Source organism: Trichosurus vulpecula, chromosome 8 (assembly GCF_011100635.1).
Source record: "Trichosurus vulpecula isolate mTriVul1 chromosome 8, mTriVul1.pri, whole genome shotgun sequence".
NCBI classification, from domain to species: Eukaryota; Metazoa; Chordata; class Mammalia; order Diprotodontia; family Phalangeridae; genus Trichosurus; species Trichosurus vulpecula.
Window position 1 is genome coordinate 56,833,560 of NC_050580.1, and position 26,542 is coordinate 56,860,101.

General features: G+C 37.9%; 1 protein-coding gene across 2 annotated transcripts in view; it reads left to right on the forward strand.

Annotated features, from left to right (window-relative positions):
• The window catches only part of ADK (adenosine kinase), a 629,414-nt gene that overhangs the window by 534,780 nt on the left and 68,092 nt on the right, over positions 1–26,542 (forward strand). The window lies entirely within an intron of this gene.

Below are 26,542 nucleotides of genomic sequence, written 5' to 3' on the forward strand. Positions count from 1 at the left end.
CTTTTTTTTTAAGTGTATCCCCAATGCTTAGCATTTAATAAAATGTAAGTAAGCATTTAATAAAGTGCTTTTTTTATTTATCAAGAAGAACAGTAGGTACAAGTTGCAGAGACACATTTAAATTTGATGACTCTGTTAGTGTTGACAGTGGGTTTGAGGGTGGCACATTAATATGATAGGGCCATTTAAACTGGGTACACACACACACACACACCTCAGCATTTAGTACACTTTTACCTCATTGATTTTTGCTGCGTGTGTGTCAGCATTTACTTCATTTCCTTTTGATTTTCCTCTATTCCGGCCTTCCTTTGCACTAGTGCATCTCTGTACTAATCATGATTGCCAGCTATCGACTAAGTATGACACATTGATATAAATGACAGTAGAATGAGGTCCTTACGATGTTGCTGTTCCATTAACCCCAAGCTTCCAGATGAATGCTAGAAATATAAATTAGAATTGAATCTCTGGTCAAATCTGGCACATAAAATTTTAGGGTTATTCTTAATGTACCATATGTGCCTTGGATACATGCCATCTTTGAAAACACTCAGATCAATATTCTTGCTGGATAGCAACACTCATGATCTAACTTCCAAACGTTGCCCCTGTGTGCAGGGTCAAGGGCAAGATCACATTTGCTTCCTGTGTGCTTTCATTTTTTATACTTCCATTTCTTTGCCATTGGTACACATGGTCTTGTGACTAATACTCAAAGTGCTCCACACTTGCTTTAATGGTTGGGAAGCTGTTGCTATCAGCTCCATTTCCATTTCAGGGTCATCCACAGCCAATTTGTTGCCAGGCTCTGCCAACCCTTCCTCTGGAATTTCTATCTGTCTGTTCCTTGTTCCTTTACTGCCACTCTGCTACATCTCTGCGCTCCTAGAAGGTCTCTCTCTCTCTCTCTCTCTGTTCTGCTGAAACTTGGTCCTCTCCTATGCAGCATTTCCATACTGATTTTAAAAACACCATTTTTCTCATGGTGCTCCCTTGTTCCAGAATCTATGAGTACATGCCCTATTTCCTAGCAGTTTTCCAACCACAATATTATGAAATGCAATTTGTATTTGTCACAACACCTTGAGATTTTTTACCTCTCTCCTCAGCACTTCTCTCTATGTGGTACATTTCTAGCTTCTAACAATCGCTGTACTTACGTTCTTGTTTTCCTCAACTCCTGAACCTGAGCCCATTTGAAAAAAAAATAATTAAAATCAAATAAGACTAAAGATTAGGAGAGAGACCACTTGGTCTCCCACCCAGCACTGAGTCCCTACTTGAAGGTTTTCTCGTATAGTAGGATCTGTCATGACTTGTGCTCCAAGAACCCCAGGTCCCCTCCATGTCCTAAGGAGACATTAGTGGCAGAATAATAGTCATAGTTCACATAGTGCCTAAAAGTGTACATAACACATTTGCCTATATGTTGCTTTGAAATTACTATCTTGTTTTCAGATTCAAATATGAAGTTCTTGCTGGCAAGGGCTTTGTCCTTATATGCCTTTATATTCTTCCATAGCCCTTTTATAGAAATCTATAATGTAATTCAGACATGGCAATGGAAAATCCTGGGGTCCCAGAATATTCCCTCTTCCTGCCCACCCCCACCCCCTATGACCTACCCCAGTGTCTGAAATTCTGCCATTAGAAATTCATCATTTTAGGTTAAGGCATCGCATCTTTTCTTATATTTAATTTTTTTTCAAATAATTCAAATTTACCTTCTCTCCCTACTTCCTCTCCCTCCCCTTCCCCCCAAGCACCAAAAAAAAGAGAGAGAAAACAGATTCCTCTTAAAAAACCTGTATGGTATAGCCGTACAAATTGGCACATTGGCCATGTCCAAAAAATGTATGTCTCAATCTGTACTCTATCACCGCCCTTTCAGGAGGTGGGTAGCATGTTTCAGTTAGAGTCCCCTGGAATTGTGATTGGTCATTGTGTTGATCAGACTTCTTAAGTAAGGCGTGGTATCTTAAGGAATCTCCAATTTAAAGTAAATACCCATGGAAAGGTTAACATATTAGCTATTACAACCCTGTCACACTTTAGCATGCATTAGCTTATCATATCTGCCTGGGTCTTTGCCTAATAAAACCCAGAACTGGCAAATTTTACTGAAAGGAAGGGAAGAAGAATAGATTTAGAAGCAAAGGGGAATCTGATTTCAAAGTGCAGGCCTGGCAGAGAACTCCCATGGATACCCAGAACATCTTCACACTGGAGGCATTAGCACAGCCACTAGGCAGACTCAGTGAAAGTGGGGGAAGGATCCCATGTTGGGAAGGGACGAGCGTCTCAAAACAAATCACTCACCTCGTGTTTCTGTGTTGACTCAATGGTCTCGGTAGTACAGACTGCCACATGCTGGATGTTGTCTATTAATAAGTGCTTATTGAGTTGATGAAACCATATTTTCATAACAATTATAATAATAATAGACGGGCAGAATCAAGGCTTCAAACAAAGCTATTCTAATTGATGCTGCTTATAGCAAAAATGATTTTTTTAAACAAGTAGAGAAATATTTAGGGACAGAAATAAAACATAAGAGGCTGGGAAATTGAACGATCTAGGGTCCAACTTAAAAGAATGCTGTTTGTGAATTGCTAGATTTGATTACAAATAAGATAGGCCAGAAATATGAAAAGAGGAATAAATAAAATCCAGTCTAGTCGTAGAATGAAGGCCGCCCTTATTTTCAGGTAAGTGACAAGCATTTCCATATCACTTAGAGATATCCCAAACTTGTATATAAACTTTTCCTATACAAGTTTTTCTGACATAATTTTCTTCCTTTAAATAAGAAGCATCTCATATTATAGAATTAAAAATCCCAATAGGTTACAAAATACGTGGTCTTATAAGATAATTTAGCTTAACTATACCACCATTCATGTACAAAGAAATATAGCTACACAACATTCTATTTCACCTCCAGGCCTCCCTATGTCTCCACATATTAACACTCTTTCTTCCAGTTTAAAAAGCAGGTCATTTCTATGTCACATAGCTTTTGTTTTAAAGTAAGAATATATTTAAATTCTATGTGTAAAATCAGAAATTCTTATTGAACTGGAGTTTAATTTTAACTGGGTTTCAGCAGCCATTTGAAATAGCAACATAATTAGTAAATGTGGGTTTTTCTACCGGTGATGATTCACATTTTCCAAAGTCTATATTTTACAATTTGTTTTTCTTGGCAAGCGTTTGTTTTAAGTACCAGTGAATAAGGAGAAAGGTTTCTTAAATTCTGGCTTTTAGAAAGAAATGTTGAATCCTTTTCCCCAGTCTTCCCTGAAAAAACAAACTTTACTTTTCACATGCAAACACGTGAAACACAAACAAATGGCAATCCCTCACTATGAATTAGTCACTGCATTAATCTAGCGGACATTCATTTGCAAACATCGGAGGGATAGAGACCCTGAGTGGTTAAGTAGAGTGTAAGCTCCCCACGGGCAGGCGCTGGTTAGTTATCATCCTCGTCTTCATTTCCCAACACATCCCCTGTACATAGCAGGCACTTCATACACAGCTGTTCAGTTGAACTGAATTGAATTGTACTTTTGCTAAGTTATGTAGCCAGCTAATGGCATAGCCGAGAGATCTTTGGTCTCCTGACTTTGTCTAGTTCGGCCCCCCCTGCCCCCCCCTACTCCTTTACCTTCTAGAATATCTGCACCAAATCCCAAAATTGAAAGGAACCTCAGGAGCCGTGTTGTCCAACCAGGTGTCAGGTAGAGTGCTCACATCTGTTACATTTCACAAGAAATCAGGATGTTTAGAATGGAGAGAGACCTTCATGGTCGCAGAGCTTACCCACACATAAACTAGATCTCTCTACAGTATGCTCAGAAAGAAATCATCCAGCCTACCCTTGAAGACCTCCAGGAAGGGGGAGCCCACTACCTCCCAGGGCAGCTTATTCTACTGTTCAGTAGTTCTAGATTTTAGGAAGTTTTTCTTCCTCCTGGCGACTTCCACCCATTACTCTTGATTCAGCCCTCTGGGCCCAAGCAGAATAAAGGCAGATTGCCAAATATTGTTAGAGCTGTTGTGCTTCTGATAGGCTTTGTATTTTCTGCAGTGCTTTTCATCTCCTGCCTGGTATATAAACATTGTCTTAATTGCTAAAATTCAAGAAGTAGATGAAGTTCAGGTATGGGCAAAGAAGTCTGTCCAGGTCTTCCATTATCTCAAACAGGACATGGGAGGATATGATTCTGTGGGTTCCTAGTTTAATTTTGTCACAGCAAATGAAAATAGAGTCCTGGAGAGAGGCACTACTCACCATTACTCAAGCATAGTATTGAACCCCTGTAATGAAAATTAAGTAGCTGATGAGTGAGAAAAATAGGACTGAAACCTGGGTCTCCTTTTTTACCATGCCATCCTTTGGGTACGTAGTTGTTGGCACATTGTCTGCTTTATGAGATTGGGAACTTCTTGGGCAGGGACTGGCTTTTGCCTTGCTTTGTATTTCCAATGTTCAGTATAGTACCTGGCACCACAGCAAATGCTTAATAAATGCTGGTGTTGACTTGACACTACACTGCTTCTTGTTTTGTGGAATTTTTCCTCTCTCTTTTATGGAAGAAAAATAAATTGTAACTAGAGTCACAGCTGTATTATAGTCTACAGTAATGTGGAGCCATGATCAGTATTCTGTAGAAATGGAAAAGTTTTTTTTTTCAACAGTAACTTTTATCATAAAACCTAAAACCTCTCAGAAGTACCAATAAAAAAATCAACAAGAAAATAAGTGGGTGGGGATGGAGAACCCTAACCATTTGCATTTTGATAAAATAAAGCTTTATCATAATAATAACATCACTAATTTATCAGATGGAGGCAGCATGGCATAATGGATAGAGCTGGCCTTGGAACTTGGACTTCCTGGATCCATGTCTCACCTTTGATATATTCTGGCTGTGGAACCCTAGTCATCACTTCACCTCCCAGTTCCCTCTGGCAGGTACATTAGTAGAGTGAGGTCCTCACCCTGAGGGCCCTGTACCAATGAAATAACAGGTCTGGTTTTAGATGATGATGACGACGACAATAAATTATGCTCTTTTTGTATCTTTCTTTTCTGCGTCCTCATAGTTGTGTTGGTTTTATTTCATATGTAGCTAGTTGTAGCCATATAATTACATTTATTTATGATAGGCCAAAAAAAGGGGTAATTTTAAAATCCAGACGTGCAACACAGTAGATCATTGTTCATTACAAGCTGGTTTCAACTTACATTGATCCCCTACTCGCTGTAGTTTTACTTATTAAATTGTACGTCAGCAAAGTAAAATAGTAACTTGTCGTAAGTATGCTGTTGGTAACCTCCCAAGTCTTCATACTGAGTTGAGTCTCATTTGTTTACTGTCCTCATTTCATAAGCCAGTTTTGCTGCTGATGCTTCCCCTCCAAACCTTTTGGTTCTTAGCCTTTTCATGATGCCATATGTCCTCTTTAAAATTCAGTATTTGTCCGCAGTGTCCATTCTGCACACATCTGTGGAAACATTATTATAATAAAAATTCGGTGCAAAATATTTTTTATTGGAAAACTGTTATACTGATTATTTGCATGCTCTTTGAGAAACAAATGAATGTAACTTCTCTCTGGGATGACTGCACAGAGCAGGCTAATTATAAGCATAGACCCAGGCAGGAACAGATCAGAAACTTAGTTTAAAATTTTCTGTGAAGTTACAACCTTTCAGTTCAGGGATCTTATGCAAACCTCACGCACCACTGGCATTCATGTAGTGTCAAGAGATCAAAGTAGGGAGAGGCAGAACCAAGATGGCAGATTAGGGGGGCAGCCACCCAGCTGAACTTCCCAAGGTTCCCTTTCAAATAACTTTGAAATAACACCTCAAATCAAATTTTGGAGCAGCAGAGCCAACAAAAAGTCAGGGTGAGACATTTTCCCAGCCTAAGAAAACTTGCGAGGTTGGCAGGAGAATTCTGTGGCACTAGGATGGAGAACTGTCTGGAGCCCACACACGGCAGCAACAATGGCAGCAGTTTGGGGAGCTCCCAGCCCAGACGTGTTCTGTGTCACAGCTCCAGGGGGTCAGTCAAGGGACCCTGATCACAGCACCAAAGCAAAGAGTGCTGGTACTTGCAGCTGCACGGGACCTGGGTAAAGAGCAGTGTGTAGGCCAGTAGAGCAGTGAGCGTATCTCTCCCAGAATCACACCACCTTAGAAGTGCCAAAAACTTAAACCCCAGAAGCTCTGAAAAGAGCAGCACAAAAAAGCCTGAAGTTTGGGAGAGTGCCTCCCCATCCCTAGGTGAACAGAGCCCAACTTTAATATAAAGTTAAAAGTTAATTAGCAAACAGCAAAAAGAGTAGAGAGGTAGAGAGGATCAAGATATAAACTCAGAGGACAATAAGGTGAAAACAGCTACCAAAAAAGCATCCAAAAATGTTAATTAGGCCCAAACCCAACAAGAATTCCTAGAAGAATTAAGAGATAAAAATGGTAGAGGGAAAATTAGAAAAAGAAGTGATAGTGATGCAAAAAAATTGAGAAAAGAGAATTAACAACAACAAAAGCTCTGAACACAAATGTGTAGTATTTATTATATAGGCTTTCTTTGAAATGAAAATTTATTGCTATATATTTTGAATCTTCTCTTACACTCTGCTGTGCACATGGCAATGTTTTTTTTCTTATTTTATATTTAAGTTTACATGTTTCTTTTTCTTTTCTTATTGTGTATTTAAGTTTAAAATAAATTAATGAAAAAAGAAAAAAAGAATTCCTAGAAGAGTTAAAGAGATAAGAGTGGTAGAGGAAAAATTGGGAAAAGAAGTGAGAGTGATGCAAAATAAAAAATATATAAAAAGAGAATTAACAGCTTTGTAAAAGAGGCAGCAAGAAAAAAATGCTAAAGAAAACAGCACCTCAAAAAATGGAATTGGCCAAATGGTAAAAGAGGCACAAAAATTCTCTAAAGAGAACTCCCTAAAAAACAGAATTTGCCAAATGGAAAAGCAGGTACAAAATCTCACTGAAGAAAATTACTCCTAAAAAATTAGAGTTGGGCAAGTGAAAGCTAATGACTAAATGGAATATCAATAAACGATAAAAGTCAAATAAATAAAAAATGGAAGAAAATGTGAAATATATCGGTAGAAAATGAACTGACTTGGGAAACAGATTGAGGAGAGATAATTTAAGAGTTATTATGATGTGAAAGCCATGGTCAAAAAAAAAAAAGAGCCTAGATATCATATGTCAAGAAATTATCAAGGAAAACTGCCCTAATATCTTAGATCCAGAGAGTAGAATAGAAATTGAAAAAATCCATCAATCACCTCCTAAAACAGATCCCAAAATGAAAGCTGCCAGAAATATTATAGCCAAATTCCAGAGCTCCCAGGTCAAGGAGAAAATATTTCAAGTAACCAGAAAGAAACAATTCAAATAGCATGTATCCACAGTCAAGATCACACAAGATTTAGTGCCTTCCATGTTAAAGGAGTGGAGGGCTTTGAAAATGATATTCTGGAAGATAAAGGAGCTAGGATTACAAGCATGAATCATCTATGCAGCAAAATTGAGTGTAATCCTTGAGGGGGAAAAAATGAATATTTAATGAAATACAGAACTTTCAAGCATCCCTGATAGAAAAAATAGCTAAATAGAAAGTTTGACATTCAAACGCAAGACTCAAGAGAAGGATAAAAAGGTAAACATGGAAGAGTAATAATAAGGGAATAATAAGGGACTCAATAAAGTTAAACTGTTTACATCCCTATATGAGAACATGATACGTGTAACTCCTGAAAACTTTATAAAGGAGTTTACATAGACAGAGGGCATGGGTGTGAGTCAATTATGCTAGAATGATCTCCAAAAAAAGAAAAATTGAAATAGTTAGAAAGATGGGTGTACTGTGAGAAGGGGGAAGGGAGAGGTAAAGTGGGGAAATTTTTTCTCACATAAAAGAGATATACAAGGAAAAGCTTCTGCAATTGGGGGGGGGCAGACAATGCTTGAACTTCAGTTGCATTGGAATTGGTTCAAAAAGGGAAGAATATACACACTCAATTGTGTATAGAACTGCAACTTAGGGGCAGCTAGGTGGTGCAGTGAATAGAGCACCGGCCCTGGAGTCAGGAGGACCTGAATTCAAATCCGGCTTCAGACACTTGACACACTTACTAGCTGTGTGACCTTGGGCAAGTCACTTAATCCCAATTGCCCTGCCTTCCCCCCTCCAAATAAAAGAAAAAAATCCTGCAACTTACCCAGTAGGGAAATAGAGGGAAAGGGAATAGGAGAAGGGAGGGATGATAAAAGGGAGGGCAGATTTAGAGAGTCAGTGGTTAGAAGCAAAATAGACTTTTGAGGAGGGACAAGAGAGAGAGAGAAATACACAGTAATTGTAACTGTGAATGTGAATAGAATGAGCTCAGCCATAAAACAGAAGCAGATAGAAAAATGAATTAGAAACCAGAATCCAACAATTTATGTTGTTTACAAGGGAGACACACAAAACAGAAAGATACCACAGTTAAAATAAAGATCTGGAGCAGAGTCTAATGCTTTAGCTGAAAAAAAAAAAAGAGGCAAAGGTAGCAATCAAGATCTCAGATAAAGCAAAAGCAAAAATAGACCTTATTAAAAGAGATAATAAGGGAAACTAAATTATACTGAATGGTACCACAGGCAACGAAATAATATTTAAAAATTTGGGGGCAGCTAGGTGGTGCAGTGAGTAAAGTACCGGCCCTGGAGTCAGGAGGACCTGAGTTCAAATCTGACCTCAGACTCTTGACATACTTACTAGCTGTGTGACCTTGGGCAAGTCACTTAACCCCAATTGCCCTGCAAAAAAAAAAAAAATTTAAAGCAAGATAGAGGCCTCAGTTCTAAAATATATACTGAGTATGGGACTGTATCACATTTATCTAAGAGCCATTTCTCTATTGATAGATGGTAAAAGAATGTAAACAGGCGGTTTTCAGAAGAAAAAAAATCAAAACTATGTGTAGTCACAAAAATATTCCAAATCACTATTGATTAGAGAAATTTAAATTAAAAAAACAACTCTGAAGTACCACCTCATACCTAGCAGAAATGACAGATGCTGGAGGAAAGGATGGAAAAATACTGAACTGGTCCAGATATTCTCGAGAACAATTTGGAACTATGCCCAAAGGGCTATAAAACTGCATACTCCTTGATCCAGCAATACCACTATGAGGTCTGTATCCCAAAGAAAAAGGAAAAAAAATTGTGTACATATATATATTTCTAAGCTCTTTAATTTTATCACTTTTTCTTGCTTTTTTTGAAATATGGTTAATATGGAAATATATATAATTGATATATTGCTTGCCTTCTCAGTAAGAGGGTGAGGGGTGGTAGAGAAGGAGAGAATTTGGGACTCGAATTTTAAAAATAAAAGAATGCTAAAAATAAATTATAAATTGGAATGTTAAACAAATAAAAAAGGTCAAAGGAAGGTCCTCAGCTCATTGGGTGGATTCTTTGTTTAGGATATATAGGACAGCATGGATAGAGGTCTCACAGGATGGGAAACCATGGATAGATTATGAACTGAGTCATGGGAAATAGTCTGTATCACTGAGATTACAAATCGCTTCACAGCTTTTCCTGATAGTACAGCACAATGCTTTGTATAAGGTAGATACCTAAAAAGAATTTGTTAAATGACTGAGTCCTTGAAACCATTCTAGGAAGCCATCATGGTATTTGTACCATGCCTTAAGTTTGTTTTGAAAGATCATAGTTAAAAACTCAAAATGTGATGTAATATTAAAGAAACTGTAGAGAGAGCCAGCTGTGAGCCAGAGGTAAGTCTTGAATCCCCAAAGAGGTCATCAGACCATTGATTTAGGGAAGAAAGGAACCTTAGAAGTCATCAAGTCTAACAGAAGGGAAAGCTGAGGCCCAGAGAAGTAAGTGACTTGCCTGGGGCCACATAGGTAGGAATTGAACCACTGTCATCTACCAGGTAAAAACCTGTGATTCTGTTACTAATGCTCATGATGTCTTTTGTCTTGTTGTTCATTAAGGAAAATTTTCCTGAACATCTGCCTGCAATGTGCAAGGTACTTGTAATGGTTTTGCAAAATAGGAAGATAAATAAGTAGCCCTCCTCCTCACCCCTTGAAAAAGCTTATAATCTGAGAGAAGCTAAAATGTATATTCATTAAAATGGCAAGGTGTTAAGTAGTTAAGTATCATGAGACCAATAAAATGTAACCTATCCAAGGATGGAAACAATTTCATTTTTGTTTTTATGCTACCAGCTCCTTACACATAGCAGCTTGATAGATACCTGTTGATTGGAATGACAGCATGCTGCTGAAGCAGTTCAGAGGATTTTGAGAACCTTTTCAGCTAGGAAGAGGGGATCAGGTGAGGAATAATAGTGGTAGTATTTGACTGGATCTTGAAATACGTGCAGTTTAGACACGCAGAGAGATGGAAAACAAAGAAGTGCATTTCAGATGTGATGGAACAAGTATGTTGAAGGGAAAGAATAGGGTGTGTTTAGGAAACAGTGAGTGGTTCAGTTTGTTGCTGTCAGGGAAGCTGTAGGAAATACTCTGAACTAGATAGGAGAGGGCCCTAAATACTAAGACCAACAAATTTGGACTTTATTCAGTAGATACTGGAGAGTCATTGAGGTTTTTTTTTTTTAAATAAGATAGTATTTGATCAGAAAGTAATTGAGGGAATTCAGACTCCTGAGGAAACTAGCAGAAATGAGTAGTTGGTGTTATACAGTGGAGGAGCTTTTGATTTAAGAAACCCAGTAGAAAACACATACACGCAGGCATTACATATGTTTATAACTAGCCACAAATATGACTAATCTCTGTACACAACAACATATCTTTTATCCCTGTGTCTTTGTACTAGTGGTCCCCCTGTCTAGAATGTGCTGCCCCCTCATCTCCAAAGAGAATCCTGAACTTCCTTCAAGTGAAGCTCAGATGCCATCTCCTCCTGGCATGTTTTCATGATTTACCTAGTTGTCAATGCCGTGGACCTCCATAAACTATTTTTAGCTACTTACATAGATGTTTTGTTCCCGTCAATATAATTAGGCACCTTGAAGGCAAGGGCTTTTTTGTTCTTGTAGCCCTAGTGTCTGTCATGGTACCTAGCACATAATAGGCATTTAATAAATGCACTCTTAAATAAATTGAATGAAATCTTTCTTCCCTTCAAAGCATAGCTCGTATTTCATTGTTCTCTATATCCCCATTTCAGCCACAGTCTCTTTATAATGAAAAGATCTCTCTGCTCCTCTATTTAAAAGCTATTCTCCTTACAATAAAATTCCAATGCAACATAAGAATTGAAACTTTTTGTAAAGACAGTTTGCTTTTATTCTTCTCTCTGTCCTGTTCATACATTTAGTTAAAATTAGATATGGGACTGGTACCCGTGTTGGGTTAAATGCAGTGCTGAGCACACTGTTGGTGTCAAATAAGTGTTAATCATTTGTCAAGGAGAATACACAGTACAAATAGACATTAGGACAAGTGACTTTGGCTGGTTTGTATCATTCTGGTCTCAACAACTGTTCATTTTGACAACTGGATGGCCATTTAGATGTCATGTTGATTAGCCCTGTTTGCAGAGTCAGGCAGTGCAAAACCATGTGACCTCTTCTACCCATCTAGGATATTTAGCTTCTTCCAACGTATTTCTTTTTCACAAAAGAAATCATTTCATTCTTTTGATCAGTGTATTTCATAACTTTGTTAAAGTTGCCCAAATATTAGCCTCTAGATGCTTTCTTTTTCTTAAGCTCTACTGTTTCTCTTTTCAGCTTGTTCATGGAGATTTCTAATATAGATTTCTGTTCATTGCTGATTTCATATTTGACGTCCCCAATGCCTTTTGTTAAAATTCTGAGCTTCGCTGTGTCTGGCTTTGGCAATCTTTCTCAGTCAGCATCACAACATGTTGTGCACATTGAGGTGGGAGAACCAAGAGAGAATGACCTTGTTTTTCTAAAGAGCCTTGTACAAAGGGGTTACCTGCCATACTGGCTAAACATTCATTTATTCATTCTCTGAACGTTTACTGCCTGCCTGTTTATTAACTCTGGCTTTTTTCCTTTTGAATCAGGCTTTTCCCAGTAGATAAGTCCATGTAACTCAGAGTCTTCTTTGACTTCTGTATCCTAAGCAGGTGTCTATTAAACATACCTTCAGAGCTATAAAACCATGCATACCCTTTGACCTAGCAATACCACTACTTGGTCTGTATCCCAAAAGAGGTAAAAAACGAAAAGGACCTGTGTGTCTAAAAATATTCATAGCAGTTCTTTTCTGGGAGTAAAGAATTAGAAATTGAGGGGATGCACATCAATTGGGGAATGGCTGAATAAGTTGTGGTATGTAATTATGATGGAATACTATTGTACCATAAAAAATGATGAGCAGGATGCTCTCAGAAAAACCTAGGAAGACTTACATGGGTTGATGCAAAGTGAAATATAGTGGGTACAAAATAACAGCGATATTGTAGGATGATCAGCTATTCTCAGCAATACAATGATCCATGACAGCTCCAAAGGACTTAGCATTAAAAATGCTCTCCATCCCCAGGAGAGAATTGATGGTGTCTGAATACAGACTGAAGTAACTTTTGTTGTTGGTTTTTTCACTTTACTTTTCTTGAGTTTTTTTTTAATCTGTGTTTTCTTTCCCAACATGACTATTATGGATATGTTTTGCACAACTACACATATGTAACCTGTATGGAATTGCTTGCCTTCTCAATGGGAAGGGAGATAATGTGGAACTCAAACTTTTAAAAACAAATGTTAAAAATTGTTTTTACATGTAACTGGGGAAAAAATTAAATACTAAATAAAGAAATCAGAGAATCTAACATAAAAAAAAACACATAACCCTAAAGTCAAGTCAAATCAACAGGCATTTATTAAGTGCTTATTATGTGCCAAGCACTGTGCCAAGGGTTGGGAATACAATTCAAATACAAGTAAAAAGAAAACCAGGGGGCAGCTATGTGTTACAGTGAGTAGAGCACTGGCCCTAGAGTCAGGAAGACCCGAGTTCAAATGAGGCCTCAGACATTTGACACACTTACTAGCTATGTGACCTTGGGCAAGTCAGTTAACCCCAGTTGTCCTGCTTCCCCCCCCCCCCCCCCCCGCAAAGAAAAAAAGGAAAGAAAGAAAACCAGTTCTTCCCCTCAAGGAGCTTACATTCTAATGCAGGAAGATGACAATAAAAGGGAGCTGAAAAGGATGGGGAGGAAATAGGAAAGTTGTGGCACAGGAACATGGTAGAGAAAGTCTGTGAGTCAGTTGTGCAGCCTGGAGAGGAATAAAGACATGACTGACCTGGACCCCCTAGGAAGAATCAGCCAATCAGAAGGAAAGGCCCCATGGCAGAGGATGCTTCCAGTAGAAGTAACACAGAGGTGGAGTGAATTTCTAAGGTTAAGAGGGTTCTTGGGCATTATAGAAAAAGTCCAGGAGAATCAGGAGTGCTGCCTGGAGAGGACTATGGCAACAGGCTTTTTAGTGATGGTGGATAGGTGCGTTTTAAGAAGGACCGTCTAGGTTGTTCACCCATGATTTGAAGAAACATTTCAGGGAAAACAGGCCCCTTCCTACCTTTCCAGTCTTCTTGCACCTTCTTCCTTCCCACTTACTTTGTGATCCAGCTACACTCTTCCACTCCAAGGACACCACAACCCCCAACTCCATCCATGCATTTGTACCAGCTTTCCCACATGCCCAGAAAGCTCTCCCTCTTCACCTCCAGGCTTCCTTCAAGGCTTAGCTCAAGTCCCAACTTCTGCAGGAGGACTATCCTGGCCCTCAGTTCCACTGCTAGTCCCTACTCTCCCAGATTATCTCCCATTTACATTGTTTGTATCTAATATGTACATAGTTCCATGTTATTTCCTCTGTTCCTTGAAAACAGAAATCATGATTTCACTTTGTAGCACAGTGCCGGCACATTAGACTAAGTACTCAGTAAATGCATCTGGACTGACTGACATACTTTGAGTGTGCAAATGCCAGTGCTCAGGGCTAACCTGATAATGATCCCTTTCCCCAAAGCTTCTGTTTCCTAAGAACTGGTATAATCATATTTGCGTAGAGTTTTGCAAACCTAATCAAAAATGTTTTGAACTGAAAAAGGAAGAGAAAGAAGGAAAAGACTGCATAGATTTGACAAACCCAGTACCAGAGACAGTACAGCATTTGATAAGAAAAGCGGAAGAGAAGACCAGCAATAAAACCCCATTGCCTCAGCTGTCTATATACAAATGAGCAAACTATGGACCACAAAAAGGACCAACTAGAGATCTTAATATGTGGAGGTAAATTTGGTCTCATAAGTACCACCAAGACTTTGTAGGATTTTTCCTCTGGAAGGGTCTGTACCTTATCCAGTAGGAAGAGAAGAGATAAAATGAGTGGTGGAATAGTGTTGTGCATTAGGACTCCAGAGTCATGGGAGAACATCTGGAAAACAGGAAGAATATGGTGCAAAGCATTTGGTTAAGAATCAGCAAAGGAATAAAGAGAAGCAATGCAACAGAGATAGGCAGCAGACCACATGGACGGAAGGAGGAATTAGATGAGGAGTTTGGGAAATAAGTCATAAACCTGCACAAAATACTAGCTATAACTAACATTTATAGTTAAGTTTTGCAGAGAGCTTTACAACAATCATCTCATCCTCACAACAACCCTGAGAGGTAGGTGGTGTTATTATCCCCATTTCACAGTTGAAGAAACTGAGGTAAAGTGACTTGCCTAGGGTCACACAGTAGAAAGCATCTGAGGGTGGATTTAAACTCAGGTCTTTCTGACTCCAAGCCCAGTACTCAATCCACACAGCACCACCTACCTGCATACAAAAGCATGAAAGTATAACAGTGGGGAACTTTTAACCATCAGGAAATACACTGGTTCTTTATCTGCCAAAATCAGGGGTCATGACTACTTTCATGACTTGATTTAAAGAAAATTTCATCTTTCAATACTTGAAGGAAAAGATGAGGAAAAATGCTATTCTACCAGTAAGGCTTAGATAGTTGTGAAAGAGAAATGACGGAGTGGGGTGACAGAAGGGAGGGCTGACTGGGGAACAGGGCAACCATAATATATGCCATCTTGGAGTGGGGGGGAGGGTAGAAATGGGGAGAAAATTTGTAATTCAAACTCTTGTGAAAATCAATGCTGAAAACTAAATATATTAAATAAATAAAAGAAAAAGAAAAATCAATTGTGGTACACTGACATCTACAATTATATGTCAGCATCACAGTAAACATCGGCATTTAAAAGAACAAGGATGAGTAAAGGATCCCCCCAAAAAAATTTTTTTTTAAATTTAAAAAAAAAGAGAAATGACAAGAACCTTTGGGGCAAAGGTCATCATCCTCCAATAGAGTTGTTGACAGTGAAGGAGGAAAAAGTGGTGTCCGGTCTGACATACATCCTAGATCTAAGGAGAATAGATCCCAAAAGGTTTCAAGAGGATAGTCATGATTCAGTAACTTAGTATTATGAAAGGGGAAATTGACCCAGGAGGAATGAGGCATCCTCAAAAATCAAGTCCTAAAGACCCAAGTACAAAGTATTCCAGTGAGGAAGAAAAAAGAGAATTCTCTGAAAAGACTAATAAAGGTGCATAAGGAAATCATCAACAAGCTTAGATATTTAAAAGATACATCAAAGACAGAAGTGAATGTGGACTACTGAGGATAAATATAAATGCATAGCATTGACCCATAGGGACTTGGTTAGATATACAGAAGTCTACAGTGAGCCGAGTCTGTCAATGAATGTGAAGAATAAGGGGAAAATGTGCCTTTTTAGCTATCTAGAGATGAGGGTGGATTCTGTAAACAATAAAAAATTAAAATTGAATTCTAATCCAAGTAAAATTAGGCCGATGATAATGTGAGCCCAACTTGAGAGAAGGATGGGTTTTTAAGATGGTAGATCAGCCAGTCAATGGGGCTTATTGAGTGTCCTCCGTGCTGAGCCCTCTATTGGATGCTGTAGATGAATGCAAAAATAGATGAGATATGGTTACTTTCTGTCTAGATCTAGATTATAAGATAATTGGAGAACCAGACGACATTTGTGAAGATGCCTTTAGAATGCTTATAAAGCAACATGTCAGTTGTAAAATTATTTGCCATGTGAACAATATTAATAGCTCATAGAAGCCCCTTGAAGGATTATTTTATTTTCTGCTTTGGATCCCCAACACGAACACAGGGCTTGGCAAATAGGCTCTTGGTAAAGACCAATGGGATTTAACTCAATATATACCCCTTTAATTACAAAACTGTTAGGCAAAGAGGTCAAGTATTCATACCCCCTTTTTACTGATAAGGAAAGTAAGGCTCCACAAGTTTGTGACAACTTGTAAGTATTGGAGACGGGACTTCAAAGAATCACAGAGTCAAAAGGAAGCTCAAAGTTACCCAATCTAACCCATAATGGAACAGAGCCCCTATGAAATCTTCATCAGGTCTGTGCTAGAGAACTTCTAGTGAATAGGAACTCAAAACCTGCTAAGGCAGCTCATTCTTGCTCTTAGATAACTCTTAATTGTTAGGAAGATTATTCTCATGTCAGTCCTAAATTTGCTTTTTTGCTACTCCCTTTTCTGTTGCTCTACCTTTTTCTTAGGAGTCAAGTAGAACAAGTGAAATCCCTCTTCTCAAAATGTGATAATAACTCTTGAAATTCTTGAAGATAACTATCTTGCCCTCCCCAAGTACTCTCTTTTTAGTAATGATAGAGTCTTCAGTCCCCTGGTCTCCTGGTTGTTCTCCGGTTTGTCGGTGTGCCTTCTATGTTGTGTTGTTTGGACTTGAACTCACTACTGCAGAAATGAGCAGAACATTTGGACGCTAAGATATATAATCTATATTAAACCCTCAAGATTTTTTTCACAGAAACTATTGTCTCGCTTCACCTCCCTATCCTGTTTGTGAAATCAATTTTGAACTTAAATGGAGGAATTTATACTTCCTTTTATTAAATTACATCTAAATAGATTCAGGTCATCATTCCAGCCTGTCAAGTGTTTTATGGATAGAAATACTTTATTAAAATGTAGGTATACAAGATTACAGCAGTATATCACAAAGATCATACACTATGGCCAGGTGGGATTTATGCCAGGAATGCTGCAGGGCTTGTTCAATATTAGGAAAACTATCAGCATAATTAACCATATCAGTAACAGAAATCACATAATTAACTCAGTAGATATTGGAAAAGCTTTTGACAAAATACAACAATCATTCCTATTAAAAAAAAAAAACAACACTAAAGAGCACAGGAATAAATGGAACTTTCCTTAACTTTTTAAAACCATCAGCAAGCATTATCTGTAACAGGGATAAGCTAGAAGTCTTCCCAGTAAGATCAGGGGTGAAACAAGGATGTCCATTATCACCAGTATTAATCAATATTTTACTTGAAATGTTAGCTATAGTAATAAGACAAGAAAAGAAATTGAAGGAATTAGAATAGGCAAAGAGGAAACAAAACTATCACTCTTTGTAAACAATATGATGGTATAGTTAGAGAATCTTAGAAAATCAACTAAAGAACCAGTTGAAACAATTAACAACTTTAACAGAGTTGCAGGATATAAAATAAACCCACATAAATCATCAACATTTCTATATATTACCAACCAAGTCTAGCAGCAAGAGATAGAGCAATTCCATGTAAAATAACTACAGACAACATAAAATACTTGGAAGTCTGTTTGCCAAGACAAACCCAGGAACTATATGAACACAATTACAAAACACTTCTTACACAAATCAAAACAGATCTAAACAAAATTATGTTAATTGTACACAGGTAGACTGTCAATATAATAAAAATGATAATTCTGCCTAAATTAATTTACTTCTTCAGTGTCATACCAAACTACAAAAAAATTTTATAAAGCTAGAAAAAATAATAACAAAATGCATCTTGAAGAACAAAAGGTCAAGAATATAAAGGCAATTAATGAAAAGGAAGTGAAGAAAGGTGACCTACCAGTACCAGATTTCAGACTGCTTTACAATTTGGTAATCATCAAAACAATCTAATACTGGCTAAGAAATGGAGTGATAGATCAGTGCTTCTTTGACATTCTTTTTTTTCTTTTTCATCACTATCACAGCCCCCCACCCCCACCCTTACCTCACCCCACCCCCTGCAACATATTAAAGTCCTCCCTTTGCCAATAGGTGAGCTGTAGGCTTCATCCTTCATCATCTGGAGTAATACTTTGTCATTTCATTTATCAGAATTCTTAATTCTTTCAGGGGCGTTTTCCTTTATATTATTGTAGTTATCACATTTTTTTTCTAGCTCTGCTCATTTCACTGGGCTTACAGCATTCACAGTTCATACTGAGGAGGAACATGGTATAATGGACTTGAAATCAGGAAGACCTGGGTTTAGATGCCCCATTAAATATCAGATGCATGAACCTAGGAAGGGCATTTCACCCTTCTGTGGTCTCATTCTCCTAATCTGTAAAACAAGGGGCTTAGGCTCATTCACCTCTAAGGTTCCTTTCAGCTCCAAGTCTGTAATCCTGTGGTCCTATGCATGTCTGCCCATGACTCTCAGAAGTCATCCTTTTGTCATTTCTCATGGCACTATGATACTCTGTAACAGTCATACACTATGTTTTTTTAGCCTGCCTTCCTCCAGTCGATGGGCATCTAACTTGTTTCTGGTTCTTTGCTACAACAAAAAAAAAATGCCACTGTAGGTATTTTTATATATGCAAGTTAGTCTTCTCTGTCTTTGAACTCCATTGAGTATGTGCCTATTGGTGGTATCACTAGGTCAAAAAGCATGCATTTTAAAAACTTTTTGATTGTGATTTCAAGTTCTTTTCCAGAATGGTTGGATCATTTTCTAATTTAACACCAACAGTGTGTTAGTGTGCCTGTCTTTCCATGACTCCTCCAACAACTGTTACTATCCCTTTTACTCATCCTTGCTAATCTCATGAGTATGATTTAGAACCTCAGAATTGTTTTAATTTGTATTCTTATTGCTATTTATTTGATTTTTTTATACATGGCTCTTCATAGCTTGATATTTGAAAATTTCCTGTTCCTTTGTTTGAAATTTTTCCTATTCCTTGACCATTTCTCTATTGGGAAATGGCTCTTGTTCACATATGTATATGTATCACTTCCCTATATACCTTTAATATTAGACCTTGTTTGGAGATTTTTTTTTTTGCAAAGATTGTCCCCCATTTAACTGTTTTTCTTCTATTTCTAATTGCATTGATTTTGTTTGTGTAAAAACTTTTCATCTTATATAATAAAATTGACTATTTTATATTCTGTAATCCTTTCTGTCTCTTATTTAATCAATAACTTCCATATCCATAGTTGTGAATAGTATCTCTTTCTGTTCCCCTCTCTCTAATCCATTTATGATAAGATCTTCTATACTTAATTGTTTGTATCCATTTGGAACTTATTGTGGTATATGTTGTGAGATGGTCTAAACCTAGTTCCTTACTGATTGCTTTCCATTTTTCCCTAGCAGTTGTTGTCTAATAATAAGCCTGTATCTCAATAGTTGGTATCTCTGACTTATCAAGTATTTTGGTAATATGTTTGATATATGTTTATTTTTCTCTGTTCTACTGATCAATTTTTGAGGTTTTTTTTTAACCAGGATCAAGTAGTTTTGATCAGTATGTCTATGTTATATAATCTGAGATGTGGAACTGCTAGACACCCCTCCTATCCTTCTCACTTTCTTCTCATTTTTCTTTTGAGATTCTTGACCTTCTATTCCTTTAGGTAACTTTATTATTTTATTTAATTATATAAAGTATGACTTTGATCATTTAATTGGCATGACACTAAATCTACAAAATAATTTAAGTAGTATTGTCTTTTTCATTATATTAGCACAGCCCAACCATGAGCAATTAATATCTTTCTAGTTGTTTCAGTCTTCTTTTATTTCTGTAGAGAATGTTTTGTAGTTCTAGTCATATAATTCCTATGTGTATATTGGTAGGTGGCCTCCCAGATATTTTCTATCTCATAGGCACTTTAATGGAATTTCTTTTTTCTATCTTTTCTTGCTGGGTTTTGTTGCTAAATAAAAATAAGTGACAATTTTATCATTTTTAAATCCTGCTATTTTACTGATTATTTTTCCAATTAATTTCAATTGAATTTCTAGTGTTCTCCAATTAAACATTTATATCTATAAAATGCAATGATGTTGTCTCTTCTTTGCTTATGTTCCCTTCCTAAATTTCTTTGTCTTGTCTCATTGCAATAGTTAGCATTTCTAGAACCATACCAAAGAATAGTGATGATCAACTGAACTTTTAAAATCTTAGTTTTTTAATAAGTTCTATAAGCAGTCACATCTTTGTCTTTCATTTGTCTCCCCTTTCTTCATCATTGACACTGATGAAGACCCTAGGTGCCCCTGATTCAAAGATAGCATCATTTCCATTATACTGCACTAGCTTTCTGAAGGAGACATAGATGAAAAATGAGTCACAGCTGAGTGGGCTTAATCAGGGACCGTAATTGGCAGCGTTTTCATCCTGATGACTAAAGATGGAGAAAATTTAAGGTCTGGTTCAGCAGTCTCAATTCAAAGAGCTTCTAGAAAGATGAGGAAGCAGAGATAGGAAGTGCTTCAAGCTTTTCCAGACATCTAGTCAACTTGAATTTTCTATAACCAAGTTAATAGCCTCCTGATACTGGGTGTGATGGGTTCAGGCTTCTTACAAATAATAGAGTTATGTTGGCTTGATTTATGTTGCTGTTGTTTCAGCAGATTATAAAAGTTCATTTTAATGTGACTCATGTAAAGCAAGTGCCTACTGATACCCCAGACTGGGGTTAAATCACTGTTCACTTTGTACTGCTTTCTGGGTGATAACAAATGTAACCTTCTGCTTAAATAAATGATGAGCTCCAGAAACTTGATGTCCTTCAGTGACATCATTCATCCCTGTATCTGTTTTTTTGAGTTAACATGGCTTCAGCCATGACCAAGGAAAAAAATAGATCCAGAAAGATCTCCTTTCTTTTCAGCTAAAATCCGAAGCCAAAACTCTGAGTATCTCCTTTGTACACTGAATCACTTCTGTTTCCTGGAGAAGTTATATTGGATATGCTCAAACTCAATATAGTCAAGTAGTTCACATTTTGATAATGCACTTTCTCCAACATCTCATTCTTCTTCCACTTCCTCAAATGTGAAAAGTTAAAAAAAAAAATTAATAATTAAGTATGCTGTAGACCAAGCCTCACCTTTTGGTTTTGTGTCTTGGTTATCTGTATAATTGTTATTACAAACCTACTTTATTTACACCAGTGTCTTTATATCTATACATCAGTGAACACAGTTTTGGCACTCAATAAATGTTAAATAATATTTCTCTTTGGCATCGCTTAGACAGGAAATGTGGTAGTAAATGTCACAGTGCGAGATAAAAACCTCCAAAAAGCTCTCGATTACAAACATTGAAAAATGTAGTACAAACTTTTTTTATATACATGAAATTGTTAAAGGATTTTCCTGGGTTCTGTTTTTCTTCGAGCTTACTCTGGTCTTCGTTTATTTTGCTTGATTTTTAAGTTGAATTTTTTCCCTTAAAAAAAAAATAAAAGAAATGACATTATTGATGCATTCCCACTAGAAAGTGTATAAATTACGTGACATTTTGTATGACCAAAAGTTCATCCCAGCTGTGAAGTCCAGAATGAGAAAATGTGTTGAAGCCTAGACCACTTATTTCTTCCACTGTGATGTATGGATCAGTGAATGGAGATAATGTGATGGGGAGAAATTAACAGTAGGTAGTTTTCTTTATACATCATAAAATTTCAAAATGACCTAGAGGTATATCATTGCTGCAACTGTTGCAAAACTTGTTGGTAATAACATTAGACTTGGAGTCAGTGTTTCTGGAGGATTCTGACTGAAGCCTAAAACCACCGTCGTTTGAGATGAAGACCCACAGTATGCTGTACTTCAAACCTGAACTTGTTGCCAAAATAAAATTAAAAAGGCATAGCTCCAAAGGGAAATATTTCCTAATGAATAAAACTTCTGTGGAAAAGATGATTAACCACAATCAAGAATCCAAAAGCATAAAGATAGGGCAGTCATCTCTAAATTATCCTTAGGGTGGAAGGATTATCAGTGTGAAACCTTGTTTTCACATTCTGTTTTGACATAAAAAAAAGGGATGTCTTTACTGACACCTTCACTTTGTTTTTGTAAACAAAAATGTAGCCTGTCAGAGGGACTTTACAAATAAGGTCCTCAAATCCATAGTCTAGTCCATAGAAGGCATGAGACACAGATGGAACACGCTTAGAGAAAGAAAGGAGTAAAAATTGGAGTGATTACTCTGATTAGATTAGACCTTAGCTGAAGTCTTGAAGAGATGGTGCTCTATCTGTACTATGGATTGGGAAGCAAGGATGAATTCTGAAGAGGAGGAAAAGTGTTGACTTTCTGAGTCAGATCTTCAAGAAATAGCTCGGGAATCATTCCCAATACCTAAGACCTTAGATTTGTCTTCTGAATTGACTACAGAAACAAATTCAAAGGACAGAAAGAAATGACTTGGTGGGAAATATGCAAGTGCATATTGAAAGCCTGGAAAGTCTCTGATGATCATTCATCTATTCCAGGGTCTCCTCCATTAACACTAGTAGAGTTGATTGGGTTATCCCCCCAAGTATAGTATCTGACAGCTTCGCATAGTCTAGTCTTCTACTGTGAGATTTAAAATATGTGACCCATGTAGTAGTAGTAGTAGTAGTAGTAGTAGTAGTAGTAGTAGTAGTAGTAGTAGTAGTAGTAGTAACACATTCCTTCCAGGAAAAGGATAGTACTTATCTTCTTCAAGGATAAAACCAACCCCCACATTGTTCTCAGGAAATAACAATTGCTGAAAATAAGGACCACCAGTCATTTTGTATATTCCCAGGACTCAGGAAGTTGTTCAAGGTCTTGAACTGAATTGGTAAGCACCTCCTGACATTCAGGGCTGCTAGGGATAGTAAGCCCCAACCATCCTGTTATCCCTGAACTTTTGGCATTTGGAGAAGAGTATACATTGAAGTTGTAGCAGCTATTGGCAGCTTGTCTTATAGGAAGTTAGTTTTAATTTTATGCAATCTCTACACTCACTGGTAATATGTATGTTCCTTGGTGTTTTCTGGGGAATTTAAATCTTTACTTCCACCAAGGTGAACTGAAATTTCTAGAGGGATATTTCTAAGAGAAACATCAGATGGAATATATTCTAGGGACCTGGAATTTTCTCCAGGAGGGGATCTTGTCCCCTTAATTTACTTTCTTATAAGCTACTAGAAGTCAGAGATCCTGTCTTCTTTATCCTAATATGTGCCCCCAGCTGTAGTATAATTGGCACATTGCAGCTAGTTGGCACAGTGGATAGTGTGCTGAATTAGACAGAGTCCCTTCTCAGTCTCTTATTGTCTGTATGACCCTGTCCAAGTCATTCAAGCTCTCTCTCTGTCAATTTCCTCACCTATCCAATGAAGTGTCAGATTTAATGAACTCTAAGATTCCTTCTAGTTCTAAGTTTCTGATCCTATAAGCCAGAATTCAGAAAGTTAGATAATTGTAGGTCTCAACTTGATTCCCCAAAACAGCAATCCTTGTCTTATGGCAGTTTGTATTCCCTGCTTCCAACCAGCATTGCCAGGCTGGCATGACCATTATCAGGCATTGAGTCAGCTTCCCCTATCAGATCATAGACCATTTTCTTTGAACGTGTTTGCCTGTGCTTTCACTAGGAGGAGGAGGAGCTTCAGGTGATGAGCTTCTTCTGCCAAGGCCTATCAGGACCTTATCTGCAGTTTAGAGTTTTGAGTGACCTTGGGGCACTGAGAGTGACTTACCCAGGGTCACGCAGACAGCAGGTGTCAGAGGCTGGCCTTGAACCCAGGGCTTCCTGAGTCCCAGGCTAGTTTTCTATCCACTACTCTACACTTCATCTCTGGTGTTTGATTACCTAGCTTTAAAAAAACAAAAACCCTTTGACGTAGGAACACATTCACAGTCCAGAGCTGAATAGGCAGCTGAATAGGGTGAGCCTCATCCATGTCAGAGGTAATTCTGTTTTTTTGAAATGAGTACTGGAGTATTACCTGAAATGCATATAAAAGCAAAAGAGGTGGGTTTTTTTTTCCATTTTATACTAATGGAAGTTGTCTTTACATTTGTATATATACCCATATGTATATTACACACATATAACGAAACTATCTCCTCTACTCTGTAAACTAAAGTGTTATTCTTTAAAAGGATGCGTATTCTATTTGATAGTGGTGTGCTAATCCATTTAAAATAGCTTTTTATATGAGCATGCATACACAGTTTTCACTTACTATTAATTTTCACATATCCTGTTTAAGAAAACAACCCCAACAGCCACCACCTCAGTTTGGCTATTCGGAGCCTACGCTTTGTTGTTGGCTCCCCATTGCTATTTTCAGCCTGATCTCAGAGGCAGCAAACCTACTGTGCTGTATAAGTCCTAAATGGTATGGTATAGATGGGGATCTGAGGCATTAATTACATGTCATTTTATTCACAACAGCCAGTTCCAGAAAGGGAAAAATGTCTCTGCTGTTGTGAAAGACATATTATGGGGACAGAGCTCTTTGTAAACCCCAAATGATACTGTATTACAGCCTAAATGACAATGGGAGCTGATTCCGAAAATGTGACCTGCCTGTGAGAGATGAAATCATAGGGAAAGTTTTCAAAATGGAAAGGGGCATAAATGTGAAATCTAGCCCCCTAAGAAATTCTCTTCCTGGGCCTGCTTGGCTTTGCTGTTGTCACATGCCACGCATGGATGGAGCTGCTGCTCTCCCAGGGGAGCAAAAGCTTCTGGGAAGCTTGTTTATTTCCTTAATCCCTCCTCCTTTGTGATTTTTTTTTTTAATGTCTGATCCAAAATGGAAACCCTTTAAATATAATGATTATCACATGGATAATCACCTCCATTAGGAACCGCCCTGCTTCCCTCTCCTAACCTCAGCTATTCTCCACATGTCACGGCCACTCCAAGGTTGGATTTCGACCTGACTGCTTTATTAGATATGGGAACCTCAGTCTGTGGTGCCCCGGGCAGCACAGATGGGGACCGCTTGTTTCCCTCTCTCATTTTTACTATGAAAAGACACTGGAAAGCCCTCTTCATTATGATCTGGTTAATTCTCTTGGAAGCGCCCCTGATGTTTGGAACCTCTCTTACTTCTTTGCCCAAAGTTACAGCCCAACCCACACCTCCAATACTCTTTGGCCTTCAGTGCCCCAAGATTAGAATTCTGCTTAAAATTCTCACTGTGCCAAACTGTCCCAGTGTTGCTGAGTTTGATTAAAAGGGAAAAATAAAATAAATGTTGTTACTTCCCTAAGCCAAAAACACCTTCAGATCAGAGTTAGCTATGGGAAAGTCTGCAGTGATAGGAGCCATCTGCCTTCTCTAATGGAGTGATGAGGGCTCCAGACCCCAGATCAAAGGAAGATGGGAGGAAGTCAAAAGATAAGATCTTTTGAAGGCACAGAACAAGTGCTTAACCATTCTGATGACAGGGCCCATGGTCCTTGCCATTGTAGGGGATTCTGAGTTAGAAAATGTAATTAACCTTTTAAAAATACTTCCCTTCCCCAATGAGAGATACATTTGTATCACTGTTCCTTAGAATCTTTTGTTGTTACTATTATTCTAGCTTACCAATAGTTAAACAAAGCTACAAATGACTTGTTCTGATAGAACAGGTAATGCTGTGACACAACTGGTCTCTCACAACTTACCTGATTTTGTGTGACCTCTGTGTGATCCTTTCTTGTTGATTTACTTTTGAGCGTTATGTTTTATTACAGTTTTATCCCCTCCTGACTCCCCAAATTCCCTCTCTTACCCTTGTGTTTCAGTCTTCTGGAAGTCTTCCATCCCCATAATGAAGTTCTGTGTAAATAAATAATTCTAATGGGGCCTTTCAAGTTGTCTTTTTATATGAGAATGAGCTTAGCTAATCACATGGCAGCTTGGGAAAACATGGCATTGATAGAGTTTGATCCTTACACTCTTCCTTGACAGCTAGGCCAGCAAGTGTCATTGACTGTGTGATGTACAAGAAGGAATGCTATTGTAAATAAATTGTCCAAGTGGCTAACCTTGCCTGGACCCACTTGTCAAGGCCGTGATTCAATTTTTTTGGGGGGTGGGGGGTGGGGTAGAGAAATCAACATCGGCTTAGGCTAACCTGGTCAGCCTCATGTCTCTTCAGCAAGCAGCCTGAGGAGCTGTGCTTTTCAACTTATCACTTTGTATTAACTTCAACGTCCAGCTTTAATCATCCATTTTGCCCTTTCCGAATTCTCAAAATGGCCCTCCAGATCCAATCTGTATGATTCTGCTAGGGGGAAGGGGGTGTGCATGCACACACTCC